Source organism: Papio anubis, chromosome 3 (genome assembly GCF_008728515.1).
Source record: "Papio anubis isolate 15944 chromosome 3, Panubis1.0, whole genome shotgun sequence".
NCBI lineage: Eukaryota > Metazoa > Chordata > Mammalia > Primates > Cercopithecidae > Papio > Papio anubis.
The window spans coordinates 125,301,687-125,322,415 of record NC_044978.1 but is presented as its reverse complement, the minus strand read 5'-3'; positions in this window follow the sequence as shown (position 1 = coordinate 125,322,415).

Genomic DNA, 20,729 nt, shown 5'->3' with positions numbered 1-20,729 from the left:
TTGGGTTCAATACCCTGTAAGTCTAATAATGTTTCCAGAGTCTCTGCAACTATATATTATAATCTATAGTTGCATTATAATAGCCTAATGAATCACAATTGTTGAGCTCCTAAGGTAAGTGTGAATCCAGTCCCTTTGTCCTGTAGTATAAAGGGTTTCTGCTGTGCATGTCATTTAAAAGTATTCAGCTCACAAAAAGCTATAGCTAACAAAAGGTCCAACAAGGTAGAAGAAAAATAGATCGATTTAATTCCTCTGAGCTCAACATCATCATGTTTTGAGCTGACAAGTAAATATTGACTGAAACAGACCTGAGGGCCTCAAGACATGCAGGAAAAAAATCCTTGCCCTATTCCTGGATCAAGGCCACAGTTTTCGTTTTTCTTAATGATAACAAAAGGTTATTGGAAGTCAGGCATTGCATGGCAGAGCCACATAGAGCTCCTTTTTACCTCTTTAGGAAGTGTAGAAAATCCTGTCACCTGACTGAGGAAATGACAAAAACTCCTGAAGATAGAGAGAGAGATCAATCTGGAGTGGGCTGCAGTGATTAAGTGACGTGTTACAACATGGAACTAGTGCTGAATAATTGGCCACAGGTGACTAGAGATACGGGTTAGAGTAACTTCTTTAAGCCAAGAATATGGGAAGTTAGTTCCAAAATGAACCACCCTGTACTCACTCTGAACAAATTTGGTTTTATAAATTCTACTGCAATATAGCAAATTGTCTCTCTAATCTGTACCTGAATATAAATTAATTCTGTGGTCCACAGTAGGTACAATATTAAGTAGGGGCAGTAACTGGGGTGGTAACATTTTACAGCAAATTACTTTATGCTTCTTATGGAGATGAAGACATAATTCCCTGACTGAATAATGAATGCCAATAATAGAGAGCATTATTCAGCCACAAAGGCAAACTCCAGTACACATGATGAATGAAAATAATACCTAACATTTATTATCTCCTTTTTATGTAACAGGCACTATTCTAGTTGCCTGTATTAGCTCAATTAATCCACATTCAATCGTATGGGGTAGTAGAGTGGCTAAGGTTAATTTGTCCTCTGTGATATTTCTTATTGTCTTCCATGCCCTGGGCCCTATGCTAGTTCAGCCCTCACCATTTCTCTCCTGGAGCTCTGTGGTGTCATCCAATGGGTCATCTTGCCTTCACTGTATATGCTGCACCCACATTGCTTTTCCTGAGGTCAACCCAGTTCTTAGCTAAATTAGAAGTAAATGCTTACTTAGAATAGGTGAAGAACCTGAGCTTTCCTGGAAAAGCTATTGCAGACACTTTCAGGCAAATGAGCAGGACTGAGAGAGAAGGATTCATTCATGGGCAGAGATAGCGGGCCAGAGTCAGAGCTGCGTTACAAACAGCGAAGAAGGCAGTTTCAAAGGCAAGTCAGGACTGTGGCTGTAGGCTAGATCCAAACATATTTTTCTCAGTAAGGAGATAAAGGGGGAACATGCCAGGAAGCTGGCAGGCAGAACATGTGGGAGCCAAGCTTGGCAGAGCCCACAGCCCCAGATGCCTTGAGGGCTATTGTGAGGAAGAGTGAGCCTGTTGGTTAGAGAGAGAATGTAGGTAAAACGGTACCACCCTTTGAGTCCCTTTGCTCACAGGTCTTACTTTTCCTTCTGTAATGCCTTTTCATTGTTGACTTAAGAATATAACATGTCAATACATTTCCTCAAAAAGATGTGTGGAGAAGGGCCTCACTTTGGACAATGTGCTACCCCGTATCCCCAAACTCGGCCTCAATTCTGATGCCTGGAGCCAACCCAGAAAAAGCAGCTTTGCAAATAGTCTGAGAACCTGCCTAGACCCTGTTTGACACTGGTGCCAAATGCAAACCACTGTGGCTGAGCAGCGGGACCCATCCCTGGTTCTGACGAGGCTCATAAGAAGGAACTAGAATCTGGTGAGCTCACCACTTCGGGCTTCATTAGCATAGAACCTATGCTCTATGAACTCATCCATGTCCCTGCTTTTGTGTTCTTCTTTCTTTTCTTTGGTTGTTCTTCCACTGTTGTAGTTGCCTACATCTAAACTCAGCCTTCAGGACCCTGAATCCAAATTTCAGATTCCTTAACAGTTTACTAGACACGAGTACCCTGAGGAGTAGAGAGAGGATGACAAAGAAGTTAGGAGTACGCACTTAGAGTCAGATCTAGGTAAGAATCCTGCTCTTTAATATCTATGTGGCCCTGAAAAAGTCCCTTTCCCTTGCCTTGTTTTTTTCCCTGACAAATGAAGATAATCAGTCACTAGAGAAACATTATAACAATTATATAGTATAGGTAAAATGCTTAGTATAAACCCTAGTGCATAGTACAATAAAAGCTCATAGATGAAAATATTTTAAATGTATCTTGTACCTAATAGTCTTTGGCATATTGGAGTCATATAATAATCATTCATTGGATATAATTGAATTTTTTTTGTGTGTGGACATATTCAGTAAGCATAGTGATGTGGTAGGAATTTAACACAAAGTTCTAGACATTTTTAGGATGAATCAAGAGTCATGAGGAGCTGTCACTTGATCTGTTAAACAAGCTCACTAATGACCCATGAGTCTTTGGGTGTTTTTTTTTTTTTTCTTTGAGATGGAGTCTTGCCCTGTTGCCCAGGCTGGAGTACACTTGGCTCGGCTCACTGCAACCTCTGCCTCCTGGGTTCAAATGATTCTCCTGTCTCAGCCTCCCGAGTAGCTGGGATTACAGGTGTGTGCCACCACGTCTGGCTAATTTTTTGTATCTTTAGTAGAGACAGTGTTTCACCATGTTGGCCAGGCTAGTCTTGAACTCCTGACCTCGTGATCCACCTACCTCAGCCTCCCGAAGTGCTGGGATTACAGGCGTGAGCCACTGCACCCAGCCAAGTCTTTAGGTTTTAATATGTTTGTTTTTACACAGATACATGGACCTCTGAACTGAAAGCAAAAGTAGCCCCAGGGCACTCTGGCCAGGATCAGTTACTGCTTGTGTTCCCATTTTTATGCACGTCCCTATAGTTCACTAAAAAGTGGACTGCAGCTCCAGGCTTAGTTACCAAAGGCTAAAGACCATAGCCAGGCGAGATCCACACATGGCTCGGTTCCCCAACCCTGCAATTCTCTGTTCTCTTAAAAATATTCGTTCCTTTGACTTTAAAATAGTCAAATAAGCTGTTTAGTGAAATGATTTCTTCTGAGGAAAGCTCCACAATTTGAAATGACACAATAAGCTGCTAATAAAAAGAAGAATTAATACAAGAAATCACTTGAAAGGGGTTGTCCTAGGAGACAGAGACAGATCAGTCACCCAATCAGTGAGAGTTATTGTCTTCTGTGTGCTAAAAATGATGAATATGCAAACCTTAGGACCCAAGGTTAAGAGAAAAATGGCTGAAGCAGGCAACATGTTCTATGAATTTAGAGGAAGGGAAGATTGGTAGCACATGATGTGAACTTACAGAATTACCTAAGTTTTCCTGCATCCCTGCCTCCTTCTACACCCCAATCAATTCACAAACTTTGGCCTAGAGGGCCAGGATGGCTAGGGGATACCTCCAAGTCACAGCCAGTGAGTGAAAGAACGGCTGACTCCTAGTTCAGAGCTTGTAGTCCTGGATGTCTCCTCTGTCCCTCTGGGGTGAGATGGAGAAGGTTTGCACAGGCTCTTTGGATAAAGAAGACCTGACATGGGTTTTGATGGATGGGTGGATTTTGGAAAAGTGGGAATGTGGGGAGAGTTATTCTACCTAGGGGAAATGATGAAAGTATCCAAAATTGGAAAAGTGGGGCAATAAAAGATACCTTCCCAGAACACTGCATGAATGAGTTTTATTGTTAAGGGAATTAACAATAAATATAGGGCAGGTCCTTGAAATATGGGCATCTGCTTCTCTCATTCTTGCTTTAAAACCTTTGAAGATTACTCATTGTCTAGAGAATAAAGTCCAAATTTCTTAATAGAGAATTAAGAGTCTTTCACATTTTTGGGTTAATCTTTTTGCTTTGCCTGTTTCTCCTCTGACACTTGAGATTAACATTCCCCAGACAGGTCTCGAGAACTATTATGACTCCGCTTACTTCTTAGGTTGGTGCAAACATAATTGCTGTTTCTGCCATTACTTTCAATGGCAAAAACCACAATTATGTTTGCACTGACCTATTATAATGTTCTTTGATAGGAAATGCCTTTTTTTCTTTTCTGGCTAGTGTCTGTGAAGCTTTCCTCCAGCCTCACTTCCTCTGGTTTGGAGGTAGAATCAGTCATTTTCTCCTCTGCTGCCCCAATATCAGCGTTCCTCTCCCATGATGGCACTGTGTGATTGGGACTTTTTTCTGTGAGTGACTTGAGTAGTGAGAGCTTCTACAATGCCTGAAATTTTATAAACATATGTCATTTATAAATGTCTACTGAACTAGTATGAAGTCTGAGTGAAGATTTACCTATTAATTCACAATTTAATAAGATTCATAAGGCAACTCCTCCAGAATGGTCAGTTTTGCACTACAGCCTGTAAGAGGCTGGAACCAAAGGTATGTGAGTATATTTTGGAGTGAGGAGAGTGGCTGCTTGGATTGGGAGAGTTTTACCATTGAGATAGTTGTATACAAAGTCAAATGTGGATGATAACATATAGCAAATATTTCAAGGAGGAGCAGACTTTTTACTGAGGAACGTGAGAGCTATCTAACCTTCTAAATACTACCCTGTGTAAGGGGAACTATGGGGAAGAGAAACTGGATCTCAATGCTCCCTCAAGTTTGCATCAATTGTTTCATGGATGGGGAGTGGCTTGGAACTGCCAGTCACTGAATACTTGGCCATAGCGTAGATTTAGAATACTCAAGACTGATGCACTCTCTTTACTAAAATCTGGCAACTTGGTATAGAGAAGTGCGTTGACTTGTTTGAGACTCATAAGGACATGTTTTTCCTGTCTGTCTTTAGGTGTCAGCCAAGGTAGTTGTAAGTTGGGGACTCCCTGATTTCTTTTGCTTATGTTTGCTATGTCCACCAGATGCTGCTATTCTTATGAAAGGGGCATGAGAGAAATTTGCACTATCTTCCTCATGCCTGCTTTCTTTTGGGATCTATGTTAGTCTTCTTCTTGCCTTCTGTGTTTGGGGAAACCCTGATCATAAGATGTCCTTAGGTTTCATCTTGCCAGGCTTATCATATGGGAGTTAAGACACGAAGAAAGCTCACCAGACAGAAGAAAAGGAGGAGGGCTAAGGGAAGAAGAGCACATTCATGCTAATATATTTCTATTGAGAACCTTTTTTTTTTTTTTTTTTTTTTTTTTGCCTCACTAACATATCTATCCTCTAATTGACGCCTTTCTGTTTCCATGAGTCTCTGACTTTGGTTTCGTGTTGAGTAGATTTGGGAAAAGTCTAATGTGTCCAGGTCAAACACATATGATTCCTTGAATTAAGAAATAAATTACTCGTCAAATTATTTTGTTACAGCCTACTTGGCCATCATGAAACCATTGATAGGCTTATTTCTACTTGGGTGATCTTCTGTTTAGTTATGAATATCTACATGGATGCAAAGTAAAAACAACTCCTTAAAATAAAAACAGGTAACATTTTAAGGCCAGTTTCCAAGAAATCATCCGATCAAAACCTCGTTCTAATTTCCCCAATCAACTGTGGTTATTTGCATTTTAACTGTACTGTATTTTAACTGTGTGTCAAAATAACTTTAGCTCTCTCTTTTTTTTTTTTTTTTTTTTTTTTACGGAGTCTCGCTCTGCAGCCCAGGCTGGAGTGCAGTGGCCGGATCTCAGCTCACTGCAAGCTCCGCCTCCCGGCTTCACGCCATTCTCCTGCCTCAGCCTCCCGAGTAGCTGGGACTACAGGCGCCCGCCACCTCGCCTGGCTAGTTTTTTGTATTTTTTAGTAGAGACGGGGTTTCACCGTGTCAGCTCTCTCTTAAGAAAAAGCTGACTCAAGGAAAGGAACTGCAGAGATAGATTTTCTCAGATGTGGAAAATAATACTATGCCATACATGCTTCATTGTCTTATTTTTTTTTTTTTGGCGAAGTGTTTTAAAAAAATTAAACCTCATGTCATTTCACTCATACATAATTAGGGATGTGCCCTAAAAAATTTAGATATTTTCTTACATCATTCCAATGAATTATACCTAACACAGTTAATAATACCTTGGTATCAATCTAATACCAAGAGCATTTTAAAATTTTTCTCATTATCTAAAGAAATTTTTTTTTTTTTTTTTTATAATTAGTTGACTTAGCGTTCAAAGTCCACACATTGTGTTTGAATGTATTTGAATCACTTCAGCTGGATACAGTAGCTCACACCTGTAATCCTAGCCGCTCTGAAGGGAGGCTGAAGCCAGTGGATTGCTTGAGGCCAGGAGCTCAAGACCAGCCTGGGCAACACAGGGAGACCCCATACCTATTAAAGAAAACAAAGAAAAATTAGCTGGGTGTGGTGGTGAGTCTATACTCCCAGCTACTACGGATAATGAGATAGGAGAATCACCTGAGCCCAGAATCAAGGCTGCAGTGAGCTATGATCATGCCAGTGCACTCCAGCATGAGTGACAAAGTGAGAATCTCTTGAAAAAACAAAAACTCACTTTAAATCTAGAGCAGTTCCTAGACCATCTTGAATGTCCCACATTCTGGATTTGTGTATTTTCTCATTGCATCATGTGATGTGTGTTTTTCTATCTCCTATAAACTGGACCTCAGTTTTAATTACATTAAGTTCAACCTTCTTAGAGGGTGGATGGGTGCACAAATACTTCATAGGTGGTACTGTGTGGTTTCTATTGCATCACATCAGGAAGTATGTGATATCTGGTTGTTCCACCTACCTGGTGGTTTAAGACAAGGTCATACAAACTATAGCTCACACGCCAAGTCCAGCCTGCTGCTTGTTTTTGTAAATAAGGTGTTAGGGGAACACAGCCACACGCATGAAGTCTATGATAATGGCAAAGATGAGTAGTTGCTACAGAGATGGTATAGTCTGCCAAGCCTAAAATATTTATCTGGTCCTTTACAAAAACTATTTGTTAATTCCTGGTTTTGTGTATACATGTCATGACAGCCTTATACTCCAAATGAGGAACCAAGGGCTCTGACTGCTAAATTGATTTGCCTAAGATCACACAGTCAGCAAGTGGAGGAAGCAGGGCCCACCAAGCCTTCCTTCTGTAGATACTGTCTCTGCTCCTTCCCCAATCTTGTTGCCCTCCCACTAAGCCATTCAGCTTCCTAAATATCAGGTAGGCAGTTGTCAGCAAAAGTTTTATTCTATCCCTACCCTGGCCCACCAGCATTCCAACAATGCTAGAACTCAGATACTTGAATGATGCACAGAGAAGGAGGTGTAATCTGATACTTTAGCTGTAAGTGACAGCAAATCAGACTCAAACTAGCTTGAACAGGAATTTATTAACTGTCTTAACCTGAAGCCAACCATGCTGTCAAAGTCCCATGTTCATTCTGTCTCTTTGTTGTGTCTGCTTAGTGTTGATTTCACTTTTTTATATTAGTTCCCCTCCTGATCTCAGATGGTGGCCAAAGGGCTACATGCATTCTTGTCACACCCAGCGGGAGAGAAGGAAGAGAAACCATACTTTCAAAAATGGCATATTATTCAGGTGCAGTGGCTCACACTTGAAATTCCAGCACTTTGGGAGACCGAGGCAGATGGATCGCTTGAGCCCAGGAGCTCAAGAACAGCCTGGGCAACATGGCAAAACCCCATCTCTACAAAACAAACAAAAACAAAATTAGTCAGGCATGGTGACGTGCTTCTGTGGTCTTCTAGCTACTCGGAGGCTGAGGTGGGAGGATTGCTTGAGCCCAGGAGACTGAGGCTGCAGTGAGCCGTGATTGCAACACTGCACTCCAACCTGGGCGACAGAACAACACCTTGTCTCAAAAACAACAAACAAACAAACAAACACCAGATGGCATGTAAGTGTTTTTTCCTTTAGTCTATTTAGGCCCCCACCTCTATCTCTAGAATACTAATTGTAGCCAGGAGAACCACATACATTAATTGGCTGGGAATAATCAGAGTCTCCTTCCGGGACTAGAAGTGGGGTGGATACTTGAACATCAATTAGGATTTTGTTAGAAAGGAGCAGGGAAATGAAGAGGAAAATCAATTTTTGGGAAAACTGGTTCACGGTCTTTACGGGGGCTAATTTAGATACCATATCTTTTTTCTTTTTAATTTTATTTTTATTATACTTTAAGGTCTAGGGTGCATGTACACAATGTGCAGATTTGTTACATAGGTATACATGTGCCATGTTGGTTTGCTGCACCCACTAACTCGTATTTCTCCTAATGCTATCCCTCCCCTTGCCCCCGACCCCACGACAGGTCCCCATGTGTGATGTTCCCTGCCCTGTGTCCAAGTGATCTCATTGTTCAGTTCCCACCTGAGTGAGAACATGCAGCGTTTGGTTTTCTGTCCTTGTGATAGTTTGCTCAGAATGATGGTTTCCAGCTTCATCCGTGTCCCTGCAAAGGACATGAACTCATCCTTTTTATGGCTGCATAGTATTCCATGGTGTACATGTGCCACATTTTCTTAATCCAGTCTGCCATTTGGGTTGGATGGACATTTGGGTTGGTTCCCAGTCTTTGCTATTGTGAATAGTGCCACAATAAACATATGTGTGCTATATGTGTCTTTATAGTAGCATGATTTATAACCGTTTGGGTATATACCCAGTAATGGGATCACTGGGTCAAATGGTATTTCTAGCTCTAGATCCTTGAGGAATTGCCACGCTGTCTTCCACAATGGTTGAACTAGTATACACTCCCACCAACAGTGTAAAAGCGTTCCTATTTCTCCACATCCTCTCCAGCATCCGTTGTTTCCTGACTTTTTAGTGATCACCATTCTAACTGGCATGAGATGGTATCTCATTGTGGTTTTGATTTGCATTTCTCTGATGACCAGTGAGGATGAGCATTTTTTCATGTGTCTGTTGGCTGTATGAATGTCTTCTTTTGCGAAATGTCTGATGTTATCCTTTGCCCACTTTTTGATGGGGTTGTTTGTTTTTTTCTTGTAAATTTGTTTGAGTTCTTTGTAGGTTCTGGATATTAGTGCTTTGTCAGATGACTAGATTGCAGAAAATTTTCTCCCATTCTGTAGGTTGCCTGTTCACTCTGATGGTAGTTTCTTTTGCTGTGCAGAAGCTCTTTAGTTTAATTCGATCCCATTTGTCAATTTTGGCTTTTGTTGCCATTGCTTTTGGTGTTTTAGTCATGAAGTCCTTGCCCATGCTTATGTCCTGAATGGTATTGCCTAGGTTTTCTTCTAGGGTATTTATGGTTTTAGGTCTAACATTTAAGTCTTTAATCCATCTTGATTTAATTTTTGTGCAAGGTGTAAGGAAGGGATCCAGTTTCAGCTTTCTACATATGGCTAGTCAGTTTTCCCAGCACCATTTATTAAACAGGGAATCCTTTCCCCCTTTCTTGTTTTTGTCAGGTTTGTCAAAGATCAGATGGTTGTAGATGTGTGGTGTTATTTCTGAGGCCCCTGTTCTGTTCCATTGGTCTGTGTCTCTGTTTTGGTACCAGTACCATGCTGTTTTGGTTACTGCCACCTTGTAGTATAGTTTGAAGTCAGGTAGCATGATGCCTCCAGCTTTGTTCTTTTCGCTTAGGATTGTTTTGGCAATGTGGGTCCTTTTTTGGTTCCATATGAACTTTAAAGTAGTTTTTTCCAATTCTGGTAGCTTGATTGGGATGGCATTGAATCTATAAATTACCTTGGGCAGTATGGCCATTTTCACAATACTGATTCTTCCTATCCATGAGCATGGAATGTTCTTCCATTTGTTTGTGTCCTCTTTTATTTCATTGAGCAGTGTTTTGTAGTTCTCTTTGAAGAGGTCCTTCACTTCCCTTGTAAGTTGGATTCCTAGGTGTTTTATTCTCTTTGTAGCAACTGTGAATGGGAGTTCACTCATGATTTGGCTCTCTGTCTGTTATTGGTGTATAGGAATGCTTGTGATTTTTGCACGTTGATTTTGTATCCTGAGACTTTGCTCAAGTTGCTTATCAGCTTAAGGAGATTTTGGGCTGAGACAATGGGGTTTTCTAAATATACAATCATGTCATCTGCAAACAGGGACAATTTGACTTCCTCTTTTCCCAATTGAATACCTTTTATTTCTTTCTCCTGCCTGTTGCCCTGGCCAGAACTTCCAACACTATGTTTAATAGGAGTGGTGAGAGAGAACATCCCTGTCTTATGCCAATTTTCAAAGGAAATAGTTCCAGTTTTTGCCCATTCAGTATGATATTGGCTGTGGGTTTGTCATAAATAGCTCTTATTATTTTGAGATATGTTCCATCAATAGCTAGTTTATTGAGAGTTTTTAGCATGAAGGGCTGTTGAATTTTGTCGAAGGCCTTTTCTGCATATATTGAGATAATCATGTGGTTTTTGTCTTTGGTTGTGTTTATGTGATGGATTATGTTTATTGATTTGTGTATTTGTATATGATTTGTGTATGTGTATGTTCATCCCAGGGATGAAGCCCACTTGATCATGGTGGATAAGCTTTTTGATGTGCTGCTGGATCCGTTTGGCCAGTATTTTATTGAGGATTTTTGCATCGATGTTCATCAGGGATATTGGTCTAAAATTCTCTTTTTTTGTGTCTCTGCCAGGCTTTGGTGTCAGGATGATGCTGGCCTCATAAAATGAGTTAGGGAGGATTCCCTCTTTTTCTATTGATTGGAATAGTTTCAGAAGGAATGATATCAGCTCCTCTTTGTACCTCCGGTAGAATTCACCTGTGAATCCATCCAGTCTGAGACTTTTTTTCCTTGATAGGCTATTAATTATTGCCTCAATTTCAGAGCCTGTTATTGGTCTATTCAGAGATTCAACTTCTTCCTGGTTTACTCTTCGGAGGATGTAGGTGTCCAGGAATTTATCCATTTCTTCTAGATTTTCTAGTTTATTTGCTTATAGGTGTTTATGGTATTCTCTGATGGTAGTCTGTATTTCTGTGGGATCGGTGGTATTATCCCCTTTATCAATTTATTGCATCTATTTGATTATTCTATCTTCTTTATTAGTCTTGCTAGTGGTCTATCAATTTTGTTGATCTTTTCAAAAAACCACCTCCTGGATTCATTGATTTTTTGAAGGGTTTTTATGTCTCTATCTTCTCCAGTTCTGCTCTGATCTTAGTTATTTCTTGCCTTCTGCTAGCTTTTGAATTTGTTTGCTCTTGCTTCTCTAATTCTTTTAATTGTGATATTAGGGTGTCAATTTTAGATCTTTCCTGCTTTCTATTGTAGGCATTTAGTGCTATAAATTTACCTCTACACACTGCTTTAAATGTGTCCCAGAGATTCTGGTATGTTGTTTCTTTGTTCTCACTGGTTTCAAAGAACATCTTTATTTCGGTCTTCATTTCGTTATTTACCCAGTAATCATTCAGGAGCAGGTTGTTCAGTTTCCATGTAGTTGTATGGTTTTGAGTGAGTTTCTTAATCCTGAGTTCTAATTTGATTGCACTGTGGTCTGAGAGACAGTTTGTCGTGATTTCTGTTCTTTTACATTTGGTGAGGAGTGCTTTACTTCCAACTATGTGGTCAGTTTTGGAATAAGTGTGATGTGGTGCTGAGAAGAATGTATATTCTGTTGATTTGGGGTGGAGAGTTCTGTAGATGTCTATTAGGTCTGCTTGGTGCAGAGCTGAGTTCAAGTTCTGAATATCCTTGTTAACCTCTGTCTCGTTGATCTGTCTAATATTGACAGTTGGGTGTTAAAGTCTTCCATTATTATTGTGTGGGAGTCTAAGTCTCTTTGTAGGTCTCTAAGAACTTGCTTTATGAATTTGGGTGCTCCTGTATTGGGTGCATACATATTTAGGATAGTTAGCTCTTCTTGTTGAATTGGTCCCTTTACCATTATGTAATGGCCTTCTTTGTCTCTTTTGATCTTTGTTGGTTTAAAGTCTGTTTTGTCAGAGATTAGGATTGCAACCCTGGTTTTTTGTTTTGTTTTTTTTTTTCCTTTCCATTTGCTTGGTAGATCTTCTTCCATCCCTTTATTTTGAGCCTATGTGTGTCTCTGCATGTGAGATGGGTCTCCTGAATACAGCACACTGATGGGTCTTGACTCTTTATCCAATTTGCCAGTCTGTTAGACACCGTGTTCTTTATGGGGCTAATAAGACCTATGTCCTTGCTAGGGAAAAAGAAATTCTGACTAAAGCTGCTGTCTCTAATTAACTGTGTCGATTGTTTGTACACTAGGATGAAATTTGGTCTCAGGATGGAACATTTGTATGATATTTATATTCCATTAACTTTTAAATCCAAGGTTATCTTCATAGAAAAATTACAAATTTCCATCAATATGTGATATTTACATATTTTTCAAAGATTTAAAATAAACTTGAAGAGAATAGCACTTAAATGATAATGACATTAATTTGTTTCAGAAAATTACAGAGGTAGATCTGCAATAATGAAGGAAAAAACAATCAGTAAGAACCAAAACTACATGAACTATAGCATGGGATTTTTAATGTAAGGAAAAAACTGTTTAAAAAACAACTGTAATTTATTTCTGTGCTAACAACTTCTTGACAGGTTAACTTTAGATAATTTAGATAATGCCAAGTGCATTACCTTTTTTGTATACTGTGTGTTATAAAGTTTGGAAGGAGAAAATGTAAAGGATGGATGTTTGGAAGATGTAGTTCAGTACTTCTGAAATACAACTGTCTATTATAACTACCTGGAAAGTTTTTGTTAAATTCAGAAATTCTATTTTAATTGGGGTGGGGGTAATTTTTAAAAAACTCCCCAAGTGATTCTAGTGTACAGTCAGCTTTAGTTGAATCTAAAGACAGGCCAAAAGCCCTACCGAGGGATCATCCACTCTAGGCCTGGACCCCAGAGCTCCAGTCTAAATCTGAGACTAATTATCATATTTCATGATTCTAAGATGTGTTCCATAGCTTCTGCTCACCTCTGCCAAATGTGTCTCTGAAACTGGGACATGGTCAGCCGAGGCAGACTCTCAGACAGCCTGAGCAGGTGCATCATCACCTGCAGCCAGAGTGACAGCAGGTTGGAGGAAATTGCTGGGGCTAGTGATTTTCTCCTTTAAGAAATGCAGCGTCACTCTCACTTACCACACATAGGTATGCACAGGAGTAACATATGAGAAAATCTGTCTAAATAAATCTAGAAGAATCTTCAAAAAATATAAATAATTCTTAGTGAGAAGAAAACTTTGAGCGATAGTTTAATTGGTAACAATTTTGCCTCCCTTCTTTGTGGCATACAGTGTATTCAGTGGTATCTTAGATTTGATGAAATATGGTAATAATCATCTAGTGTTACAATAAATGCATTTTTAAAAGAAAGAAACCACTATTGATTATAAATGGGCAACAATGACAACACATCCTTACTTTTCCTCACCTTTCTCCCTTTGATAACTAGATACTTAGTTTTTTGAAAATTAGCTTCTTCCTTCTCTCATGACAAAGTTATCAATGCACTCCAATCAATATTGAGCTATCTAGTCAGGTAGTTGTTTTTTCCAGTCCTGCTTTTAACATCCATTGTCAATACTGATTTTAAGCAGAGTCATTAGCTGCCTTTATGGTATGACATGAAGGGTGCTGAGAAGCCCTTCCTGGACAAACACACTATCTTTCATCAATGCCTAGACTTTAATTGATAGAAATTTTTTTGTTTTGGGTTATTATCATTGGATATTGTTCAATACATGCCTGATAGAGGTAGTACATTAAACACCTCTTTCCCCGCTAATAATTTAGTAAATTAGTTTATCACAGCACTTTAAGTGTGTGGTTATATGAGGATAGTATTTGATACAGAAGGAAAATGAAGAAAGAGTAGAGAGATATGTCCAAGGCAGTGGTGTGTTGGTATGTGATTAACAATGGGCTAGACTCCAGGAAGGAAAAAGCCCTGATGTGTAGCACTTGCCAATTTCCATGGTGTAAATATCTCCACCATTACTAATTTCTAACTACCAACCTCCTGTTACTGAATGTGAAGTTGAGAAGTTGAGAGCAGAAACAAAGGAAAACCTGGGTAAATTCTTTGAACAAATAAAGATAGTAGGGGGCAGATGAGAGAAGAAAAGACTCTGTGGCTTCCTCAGGTATATGGAGGGTAGCAATGTTAAAAGGATGTACCTCCTGATTCAGGATGGATCCTTAATCTACTCCTATTTCCCAGTTTTTCAAGTATAATGAAACAGAATTGTAGTTACACTCTTTTTAATTTTTTTTAATTAAAAATTTATGGGGTGATTTTATGACTTTATAGTTCAATCAAGAGTGGTTTATTTCTCCCACTAACATCTGTAGAATCAAGCTGAAATCTGTGTATCTTGGATGTTCAGCTAACTCTATGCACATGGAAGACATACACATTTTTGGCTTTTGATTTAATAAATTAGAAGATTCTCATATTTATGGTCTTCTTGGATATGTGTGTACCCACACACACACACACACACACACACACATATATTCCCCATTATTTGTGGATAAAAGGAAGAAGCCCAATTAAAATTACATGCAAAGAAAAATATTTTGTCATTTTAATTTTATTATTGGTTATTCTTTAAAAGAGAAAATCTATCATGCTATGCTTTCTGAAAAGGAATCATTGGGAGCATTGTGTGGTTCTAAACATTTCACAGTTTTGAGAAAAATAATGAACTAGTACTTGAAATAGGCATTTTAGACTTTAAAGAAAGAATAAACTTTTCCTAGAAAGAGACGTAGGTTAAAGGCTTCCTTTGGGAATTTTTTCCCTTCTAATTAGTTATGTGTTGATGTTACGTGTCTCACGGTAATTACTTAACTTTTCCCCTGAGATCAAGACCTCAGTCATCAAAAATCAGGATGCTTTGCTCAGGAAGAAATTCAAACAATTTTGTTTATAATGATATGGTGGATATAAAAGATGTAATGAAATAGAAATCTTAAGTAGGAGATGTAGAGAAGTATAATATAATCTCCTTACCATTTTTAAGCAAAAAAGGAATTTTTCAATCTACAAATTTATTATTCTACAGGAAACTCACATATGGGTTCAGATTCAGAAGAGTAATTGTCAGATTTTTCTCACTTAATATTTTCCCCATCTTACTTACTCTCCTCCTCTTTCCCAGACCATAAGGACCTCCGTCTCAGGAGAGGCTCATGGATGGCCAGTAAATGAATGCTCTTCTGAACTTTTGCTTTAACTCTATGGATCTGTTTATGGAACTCTCATTTGGGGATTGTAGCCTATAAAATCTTTGTTGAACTTGGAACAATGTCAAGATTTTCGATGGGTCTCAAAAATAATTGTAATAGTTTCCCCTACCCCCTTGTTTTTTGTTTTTTAAACAAAAATCTCATGCCCCTACAGCTATTTAAAGGAAAAATAAACAAACAAAAGCAAACAAATCCCAGATTTGGTACCTGAAATATAAATTCTGGAAGCATTTCTAATTTGCAGGTTGCATATCTTAGTAGAGCAAATCTTTGCTTAGCTAATCAAGTGCAGAAAATTGGACTAGAATTTTAACTGAAGATAGTTTATAAATAAATAACACTGATAGTATCAGAGACAGATGGATATCTTTCTCTAAATATATCCTCTAAGGATAAATTTAAATATATTTGTACACATGTATATTTCCAGTCATATGAGTATTTTTCTAAGAAATATTCTCATTGATTAGTTTTTAGCAAGCATTCCATAGCCTTGATTTACAAACAGTATGACTTCTTTGTTCTCCATTTGCTATTTTTTGCCATTTTCCCCCTAAATTTAAATAAGTTATTTGTAACTATATGAATATGCATGCTTTATGACAGTGAAGCAAAACCTTCCACATGCTGGCTGACTTTTAAATTCCCAAGGTTTCCTGGCACTACGGTGGGTGAGAAATACCCAAACTTCACAGAAAGGGCAAAGTTGAATATTTGGGTTTACTTTTTTGAGCCAGGGTTGGTATTTTATATTTTTCTTTCTTCCCAGGCCACCTCTTACTGTTCTCTGTAGTTAATAGCCATCTCAGCCACAAGGTCCATATGCCTCCAAAGTGTTTATGGGGCACCTGCACCTGAGAATTTGATAAGGAATTCCTGCTGTGATAAAAAGTGCTCTTAGGTCAAATGTGTAGTGGTAAAATTAATTGTTTTGAGACTGTGTGTCTCAAGCCATCTATAAAAGTTGTATTATTTACTGCCTAGGATACCACCTGTGTAATGCAGCTGTCTCAACCATTTTGTGCACACATACACACCCACACACACATACACAGAAAGAAAGAGAAAGGGAGGAAGAGAGAAATTATATTCAAGGGGTGGTTTTATTTGGGTTAAAGCCATACTCTCTAGAGGTTTTGTTTTTCCCCTAATTGGAAACATCTACAATACTCCTGCCAAAGAACCCCGAATGCAGGCCAACCTGGAGATGGCGGCCTTCCGGTCTCCAAACCATGAATCACTGATGGTCTTGCCTCAAATCTAGGCCCAAGTATAAGGTTCTGCTTATCAAACAAAAATAGTAGCAAACAGCAGAATCCCTGAAGTGACAGCTACTTGATTCTCAGCCAAAGAATTGTCATTAGGCTTTTAGTCCCCAAATGATTCGTGGAAATAGCTGAAGTGAGGCTAATTTTAAATATCTCAGGGAGCTCAGTGAAAGGTCTTTCCTACTTGTACTCCCTGGTGCATGCTTTATATGGCCATTTGACATTTTCTTGCCCTCTAGACCCCACCTCCGTTTGTTAAAATAGATTCAACAGTGACAAAGCCCTGTTTGGTTAATGTATCACTGTTAATTTATCAGTCTCAGTTAATTTACCTCTGAGGTCAAGTTTCTTTCACAGGACACAAATAAGGAGAGCAAAGATCATTCTGAGGCTAAAAGAAAGGAGACTGAGGGGCCTGGCATGGTGGCTCATGCCTGTAATGCTAGCACTTTGGGAAGCTGAGGTGGGCAGATCACCTGAGGTCAGGAGTTTGAGACCAGCCTGGCTCTACTAAAAATACACACATAAAAAATTAGCTGGGTGTGGTGGTGGGCACCTGTAATCCCAACTACTTGGGAGGCTGAGGCAGGAGAATCACTTGAACCCGGGAGGCTGAGGTTGCAGTGAGCTGAGATCACGCCACTGCAACAGAGTGAGTGACCAAAAAAAAAAAGAAAAGGAAGAGGCTGCTGATTACTTTTAGCTTAGATCAGGGAGGACTTGGTGGACTACAGCCACAGGACAAATCCTATCCTTTGCCTATTTTTCTAAATAAAGTTTTATTGGAAGACAGCTGTGCTCATTTAGTAACATAGTGCCTATAGCTGGTTTCACACTACAACACTATAAGAGCAGAGTTGAGAAATCGCGACAGAGCTAACGCAGTTCACGAAACCAAAGATATTTGCCTTCTGGGCCACAATACAAAGTGCCAACCCCTGACCACTAGAGGTTAGTGTTTAAGGACTTTCCTGGGTTTTGCTATCAAGCAAGTAAGTGGCCAAGACCCTGAGCCTGTGGAATGAAGCATTAAACAAAACTCCTGGAAATGATGACAGCAGGACAAATTTGGCCTTTGCACACATCAGTGGTGAGCTGTCTGTCAGAACTCACAAACCTGGATGTACAACTGACCCTTGAACGACACAGGTTTGAACTGCACAGGTCTATCTATATATGAATTTTTTCAAGAATTATATTGAGAAAATTTTTGGAGATTTGTGAGAATTTGAAAAAAACTTGCAAACCACGTAATATGGAAATATTGAAAACATTAAGAAAAAGGTATGTTATGAATGCATGAAATATATATATAGCTACTAGTCTTCTTTGGTGATTTACTACCATAAAATATACATGAATCTGTTATAAAAAGTTAAAATTTATCAAAACATATGCACACAAACATGAACCATACATGGAACCATTTTCAGTTGAGAGAAATGCAAACAAAAGTTAAAATGCACTATGAAATAATAACTGCATAAAAGTTACTGTAGTATACACTGTACCGCTGTAATAATTTCCTAGCCACCTCCTGTTGCCATTGCAGTGAGTTTAAGTGTTATGAGTATCTGCTTACAACATCATGTGATGCTAATTATCTCTGAGTGAGCAGCACATCTCTTCAGTAAATTGCATATCACAGTAAAAAATGATTTCTAAAGGTTCTTGTGTATTTTTCACTGTGTTTAATGCAATACCATAAACATTGAATAACACCATGAGACCCATACGAACTGCCGCTAGTGATGCTGGAAGTGCTCCCAAGAAGCAGAGAAAAGTCATAGCATTGCAAGAAAAAGTTGAATTGCTTGATATGTACTGTAGATTGAGGACTGCAGCTGTGGTTGCCTGCCATTTCAGACATGATTAAACTTTCAGACATGACTGAAACTTCCCATATCAACAGACACAGTACAGTATCGTAAGGGTATTTTCTCCTCTGTATGACTTTTTAAATAACACTTTATTTTCCCTGGCTTACTTTAAGAATACAATGCATAATATGGTGTTATAAAATATAACATGCAAAATATATGTAAATTGGTTGTGTATGTTATGGTAAGGCTTTTTGTCAGCAGTAGGTTATTAGTAGTTAAGTTTTTGGAGAGCCAAAAGATACAGTATTGTTTTTCTTGTTTTTGAGACGGAGTCTCGGTCTGTCATCCAGGCTGGAGTGCAGTGGCGCAATCTCAGCTCACTGCAGCCTCTGCCTCCCGGGTTCAAGCGATATACACAGATTTTTTATTGTGCATGTGGTCAGTGTCCCTAACCCCAGAGATTTTCAAGGTTCAACTGTATCTAAATGTGGAGAGGATAATTTTGGTGAAATTTTCTAAACATCATTGCTAAGAACATTAGTGCCATATAAAAGATTAATAATTTCATGAAAAAGTGATTACCTAGGGGAAATACATTTATTATATGCTTGGGCTAAGCGAAGTTGGAGAGTTTTCTTCACTCTAAGTCTTATTATTCACTAATGTATAATTATAATTATCCACTGATGTATAATTATAATTACTAATGTGGAACATAAGAGGAGTATAATATGCATGTTACAGTATTTCTCAATCTTACTTAACCATAGAAACATATTCTTTTGGATCATCTGGAAATATCTTATGGGCTACATCTTGTCATGGAATACTATCTAGAAATCCTCGCCAGGGTCTCAGCACACCTGAAATCTGTTTCCTTTTTTCGATATTAGTTGCTCCAGTTCTCTTTCCAGCTGGCAATGTTGATATTTGCTGGGTACACAACAGTACAGCCTGTCCAGTTGTTAAATGTCTTGAAATACTTCCGTACCAGTTGGCAAACAATAACTTCTCTGAACCCTTAAATGCACCCTATATCCCTGGCTAGCCTGGTTTCTCTGCTGAGATCTTCCAGAGCTCTGCACATTCTAATAAAGGTTATCACTTGGCAGGGGTGTGGAGATGTGAGGAAGAGGTTCAGGACTATGCTCCAGCACTACCAGAGCATGTGTCCTGTCTGGTCACTGCTCATACCCTACAGGTTTTTAAATATTTTGGATAAAACTCTCCAAATTCTAGGATGAGTGCATCTATTTTCTAGCCCACTGTAAGTGTCTTGCCTGTAATGATATAGATGCCACAGCATCACTGAAGCCAAACAGATTATGTGACACAACAAGTTTAGAAACATCAGGACTATTGTACAAGTGCAAATGGGGAATTAGAAGTTTAGAGCAATGGCCTAAATTCTCACATCAGCACCTTATCTCTCCCAGCTGAGTAAATATAGCTTAATGCAAGTGACTAGTGAAGATATCAGGTATACCTTGAGTATTCTCTGAAAGGCAATAAAAAAGAGAAAAGGTTGGTATTTCAATGACTATTAGTAACAAATTTGTGATGCATTTGAGAATTATTTGATCCATATTAATATGTTAAGAAGTGTTGGTCTAATGGGGGACTCAAATAAATCGTCATGGTAATTTGATGGATAAATGCTGTGATGGGGAGAAGCACAGGGCTGAGCACCTCAACTGTACTTGGGCAGGGCAAATCAACCATTAAATATTTTTTGGAGGAGGAGACATGTGAGCCAACTCTGAAAGTATGAGCTTGTTAGGCTAGGAAGGGGAATGAAAGAGAGAGTTTCTGATAGAGGGAACAGGGTATTCTGACTTCAGCTTTGCTTCTCATGTTTTTTCCTCTTAAATTCCTATCTCAGAACTCAGCTCAGATTATTATGTTTGCATACTTGTTTTACCTCTTCTATTAGAGACACTATGACTTTGTTGAGGGAAGAGTCTTGATCATCTTTTTATACATTCACCTTGTCCATTATATAAGCTTAAAATGAATTTGTAAAATTAAGTTGGGAAAAGTGTACGTTTGTATTATTTAGGTTCTCCAGAGTAACAGAATAGGAAGACGGCTGAATAGAAGCCATCATTGCTAGTCCCTCACAACAGGAATACTAATTGAATAACTACCAGCACAAAAAGACACACCTTCATAAGAACCAAAAAACCAGGTGAACAATCACAGTACCCAATTTTAACTTCTTATCACTGAAAGAGGCAGTGAAGAGGGTGGGAAAAGCAGTCTTTAATCACCAGTGCCGTTCCTTTCCCATCCCCTGGCAGTGGCTGCATGTCATGGTGAATCTGTGTGCTTGAGGAAG